The following is a 6,000-nucleotide window of genomic DNA, read 5'->3' as shown; positions in this document are numbered from 1 at the left end:
TTCTAGGAGAGAGAGAGACAGCGTGAGCAGGGGAGGGTCAGAGAGAGAGGGAGTCACAGACTGAAACAGGCTCCAGGCTCTGAGCTGGCAGTCAGCACAGAGCCCGACGCGGGGCTCGAACCCACGAACCGCGAGATCATGACCTAAGCGAAAGTCGGATGCTTAACCGACTAAGCCACCAAGGCGCCCCTCTACATACTAATTTTAAAGATAAAAGTAAATTTTTTTTCTGGGGAGAAAAGAAATCTGATTCTTTCTAATAGGCTATTTCCTTATAAGACCTGATATTCCTATTTAAATTCTAACTACATAAAGAGAGTCATGGAAAAATGGTGTTTGTTTTTTTAAATAACACATTAAAAAAAGAAGAGAATTCCTTGAAGACTTTCCACATTTGAAAAAAGTAAGCTACCAAGAATACTGAATATTTGAACCTATGTTTTAGGGAGATAATTTTCAAAACAAACAAACAAATAAGTAAAACAAGAAGGAAATAGCCCTACCAATGCGCAGTTTCTTTCTAGGTCAATGATTTAGCTTTATTCACATGTCTGGGTGAGGCTAGCGCGTGCGACCTGCCAACTGAAGCCACTGCATTTGACACATTTCAGTGTCAGCTGTGGGATTTCTGCCTTAAATCTGTCAGGACGGCCCTGTGGCCACTTCTGCAAAAACCCTTGGGGACAAAATTTATTGTTATACCTCAATAGCTTTTTGTTCACCTCCAAAATAGGGGTCCAGGGTCATACTAATGATTGTGGAGAGACAAAATGCTCTCTCTATATTTTATTAAACAGATCTCTTAATAATTAATCAAATGTGAAAATTATTTTCCATCACTCTGACACTAAGGCTAAAGCATTGCAATTTTTTTTCTCAGCCTGTTTCTTTTCTTTTTAAATTGCCCTCGGTGGATTCCCTCAGCTACAAAGCAAGTGAGGAGAGAAAGCCCAATTTACGACTTCGCTTTTTAAACCATAATCATCCCTCTGGGCTTCGACTGGGGAAGGGTTGGGGGGTTTTGTAGGTTGTCAGATAAACACCTGAGAAGACGTGCTCTTGGGCCCCCCAGATCCAGCGAGGGCCCGTGATAACATGGAAGTCCACTCTGAGCCAGGCCACACGGCACCTCTATCAGGAGAGGGCGTTACTGGAATAAAGGCATGGCTCTTTCCTTCAACGAGTTTCTGTGTTTTGGGGAGAAAATAGCTTGGTGAAATAAGAATCCCTTTGTTCATCTCGCGATGTGAGAAGGGGACACTGCACTGCTGACGAACGAGCCCTGAGTTCTACTTCCGGGCGTTTCCTCTATTTTCAGCCTCCGGCAAGACTGGTTCAGAAGCCGAGTGATGTCTTAGGGAGTCAGGCCCCACCTCGTCACTGACAGATTAATACCAGATAAGGGACATTGCTAGGGAAATGCACGGCAAGCAGTTCTTCTGACCTTTCTTTACTGAAAGGTCAGAGAGAAATTAGAGGTGGTCTTTCGTTGCTGCCTTCATCTAAGAACATCCCATCTGAATGTGTTAAGATGTGAGCCTTGCAAACACAGGACTAAGACAGCGTGTGCAGGTGAGCTGATATTTGCAGAGGGGGCTCTAGGAGTGTGTGGGAAGGGCACAGGGTGTGTAGGTGCACAGCTGAAACCACCAAACTAGGCAGTACGGGAGCCAAGTGGGCAACAGGAGTGGGCGAGAAGCGCACAGGAGAGCAAGGGCTACCGACAGCAGCATCAATATTCTCCCTCTGAGCACTAATTACATTATTAAGCAAACAGACCAACACAGGGTGTGAGGGACGGAAACACGTATTTAGGACCCGGTCATTCTCCACTTGGCTGTAAATAATCATGTGCATACACAGTTCTTTCCCTCCAAAGTGCACTCACTACTGGGCACTTCCCTTACTTTCTCTTTAATTTACGAAGCTTGAGAAAGGGTCGTATTGTTGCCATGCCAGCCATTCTTGAAGAAGTCAGAGCCTCTGTATTCTGTGCTACCCAGCTCTACCAGATATTTCTAAGAGTGGTGGCCAGAGCAGCCACATCTCCCCAGAGAAGATGCAGGATTCAAGAGGCACAGGAAATAGGCTCCAGGAGCAGCAACATGCATTTTCTTGGCTGCAAAGAGCATGTACTTGCTAATTAGACCTTTGCAATATATGAGAGCCCAAATCTCCTTTGATCCGGCTAAATCCAGCCTAAAGAGGTGGGTGTAAACACAGGATTGGAAGAAACCAGGAACAACATGGAAAGGATTTGTATGCAATGGGAATAAATCTGTTACCAAAAAAAAAAAAAAAAAAGTCCAAGAGGAGCTTGCAGAAGGAAATCTGCGGCAAGCTGAGCCAGCCGGGTGAATGGCAGAGAGAATAGAGGCTATTTGAATACTGATGTGGCCCTCACTTTCTTCCATTTCCATTAATGACATGCTCATCAAGGGCAAACAATGGGACCGGCTGCCGGCGCCTGTCACAGTGTGTGGGTGCTGGGATGCCAGGCTGTCATCCCTGGGCTGCATTTAGAGACCTGCACGCTAATAAGAAGTGCTCTGTGCCGTCAATGCAGACAGGTGCTTCCGCGGCTGGGACATGCTCCATTCCCTTCCCCCTGAAACCCTCCTCTCCCAGCCCCCCTGACAGACACCATGAAATGCACAAATTAACAGCCCCATCATGTTGGGCTGCTGCTGCCTGCGGTGAAAGCAGAAAATCAAGTTGTCACCCAGGGTGCAGTGATAAAGCCACAGCCTCATTTCTCTGTTGGTGCCCTATAATAGCAAATGCCAGACAGCTGGATGGATGGGAGGCTTTAGATTAAGGCCTTGATGCACTCTGGCCAGAGAATTAGTAGTTGCTGTTTCCATGTGGATATTCTGTTCAAAACAAACATCTGGAGAAAGCAAAGTTTCCTAAGGCAGAGTACCTTGGCTTCTTCTGGAATCCAAGAAAACAGCTAAAAGAGAGTGGTGTCACCTTTCAAACTATCCCAGTTAAGAATCTGACTGTGCATTTGCTTAGAACTTTACCAAGGACTTAGAGCTATGCAAAGGTTATCAAGTAAGCAGACTCTAGTGCGGAGGCCCATCTTGACGTGGGGAACAATTCCTGGGTCCAAACAGGGGCTTGGGCTACTTCACCGCCCCCCCACCCCAGCCCCGCACAAGTTCCCCTGATAGACTCTTCCTTCGGAATTTGTAGAACCCTGCCTGAGGTGGTCTGCCTGAGGCTGCCCTCCGCCCAACCCCCAGGGTTCCGCTCCGCAGTACACATCGTCGTAGGCTGAAGCTCCTTGTCCTGAATAATAGATATGAAGCACCCTGCTCTCCTGGCACCACTGCCAGTGGTTCTAAGTGGCCAGGGCCTGACCGAGCCTGGGCTGACATGGCCGAGTGTGCAAAAGGCAAGAAACGGAGGGGCCTGAGCCCTTCAGACTCCAAGGATTTAATGACATAATGGCCTGAGAACTTCAACATAAAACAGGAAGAGCAACTAACGAAACTTACAACATAAAACCCCCCTCCTGTCATTTTTATAGTAACAGTAAAACACTTTATTGAATTTATGAGCTACATAATGACTATGAAGAATGTAAGTTGAATTAGAACCAACTCGGAAGTATAATATCAACTATAAACCCTTTTCTATTACCCCATCCCTTCAGCTTTTTCTGTCCTCTTCCTTTTAACCAAGGGACATTGCCTTCCTCAGACTTACGCCCGAGACAAGGTTCACAACTTGCTAATAAATCTTGACTCTTCCTCCAAAGCTCCACGCTGACAAACCTCCAAGGGGTAAGGCGCTCACTCTCTGGGGGTGACCATTTACTCTCACAGCCTCTGAGTCATTCAAATGCTTTTTAGAAAAGAAACCAGTCTGTCTTTTCTTTGCATAAAGCCTGTCAAATCCGGAGGATCTCTGAGGATATACATCACGTATTTCAATATCTGGAACTCCACGCTGTAATGGCCTTTCCGAAATAGATGTGCTACAACCCTCTTAGAAGTTTACGAGAAGCAACCTCAGTCAAGGATTCAGGCCGTGTGCCTGGGGGAGGGGGTGCTGGTCAATTCCTAATGACTGGATGGGGGGAAACGCAGATCACTGAGCTAAGCAGCGTGCTGGGCTGTGTTTTCTGTTTCCATTTCGCTCTTTTAAGTCTTTCTGTTCCCAAAGGATTTTTTTCTGGAGGGGTAATAAAATAAAATGGGTGAAACAAAGCCATAAGCCAGTTAAGTCTGAAAGACATGTCATCTCATCTAAAAGGAAGAAACGGACCATTTCCATGCCTAAGGCTGACAGCAACGCCTGAGCTGGCAATAGTGCTATTCCATTTGATTTATAGAATAATGGGGTGACAAATGACGACAAAAATAAACTTTTACTGCACTGAACTGCTCCTTTATTTATGAAATTTGGCCAAGTAGTGAAATCTTTTATCTGCAAGTTGTAACATGGAGTGGGAACGAGCGATTATGGTGTGGTAATAGTAACCCAGCGATGGAGGCTGAGTCAGTTGGAAATGGATTGAGGTAAAATAACTACCGCACCATGATAAATGTGAACAGCGCTTTGCTGACAGATGATCTAACAGGTGTTCATAACAACTATATAAGAGGATTTATTTATGACCAGCCACAGCCGCAGCACTGTAAATCAACTCCAGCAGCTGCACACCGCTGAAACCAAGTCCCTGATGGAGGAACGGTGCAAGAGCCCAAAGAACACAATTCACTCCAGAATCTTAATCATCAAATAACATTTTTTTTAGGTAATTACACCACAGCACAGAAATCATAATTACTTTCAATTAGAAAACGGAGCTGCCCGTAACTTTGTTTACAAAATATTTTTATTTAGGCCCCGTGGTTTTGACGAGGCGCGAGCAAAATGGAGGCCCCTGGGTCATGGCAAGAGTGCCCTTGGGTGTTGGCAATTTCCGTGTGATGCCAGTATGAGGCTCCTTTCATGACAGCTTCATTTTTGAAGTAAAAAATCAAGCCCTAAGTGGGGAAGACACTTGGTTTCCTCCAAATGCCTGCATTAACTTCTCGCGGGCAGTGTGCAAGGGTTCACACCTTGCCCTTTCCTGTTCCTTACTTTATACAGTGAAAGAACAAAGGGAACAAGCATATAGTAGAGAACTTGTGAGAAACGGGTCTTTACTTAACTTTTTAAAATTACTTTGCAAAGGCGAAGTTCAACATTTTTCTTTTTGTAGGTCACGATCTTAATAATCCCTTTGTTGTCCGTGGAGACGGCTGACCCTACTGGAAAACAAGTCTTTGATCATCCCACTGCTTACAAAAATAAAAAAATGGAAAAAAGAGAAGATGCACTTCTAGGAGGAACAAATCACAAGCTCGATTTCAGAGCTAATCTGTCTTCCCTCATTCCCTCTCATATTATGAAACCACCCTCCCAGGCCACTTCATGAGAAGGGTAGGCAAGGTGGGGCTTCCCCGTTCTCCCCAAGCACAGGTGCGGCACCTGCAGTCTGCCAGGGCTTACATGAACGAGCCCACTAGAAGAATTATCTGCTGGTCAGACTTTCTAGACATCTCTACATCTGAGAATAAAGATTCTTCTGCACTGGGGCGCCTGGCTGGCTCAGTCAGTACAGCACACGACTCTTGATCTCAGGGTCCTGCGTACGAGGTCCACGTTGGGTGTAGAGAGTACTTGAGGAAAATTCGTCTTCACTAAGGCCTCATCTTTGGTGTCTCTGGCACTCAACGTTGTTGATGAGAAAGCAGTGTCTCAGGATGTCACTGAAGACAAGCTTGAGTCTGTTGTAGTAATTCCATATTTGAGTTCTGAGGGGTTTGGGTCTTCAGAGTATGAATTTACAGAAGCAGCCAGAACTTACATGTACAAGTGACTGTATGTCAAGTTGGCTCCAGAATAAGACAGACATGAGGGAAGATTAGACATTACTTACACATACAATCACTACCGGTAAAAGGACACCAGTGGAACTTCATGTTCATTAGCTACTTTTAA

The sequence above is a fragment of the Crocuta crocuta genome, unplaced genomic scaffold, assembly GCF_008692635.1.
Source record: "Crocuta crocuta isolate KB4526 unplaced genomic scaffold, BGI_CrCroc_1.0 scaffold162, whole genome shotgun sequence".
Classification (NCBI taxonomy): Eukaryota; Metazoa; Chordata; class Mammalia; order Carnivora; family Hyaenidae; genus Crocuta; species Crocuta crocuta.
The sequence above is the reverse complement of the archived record's forward strand: the minus strand, read 5'-3'. Positions refer to the sequence as shown.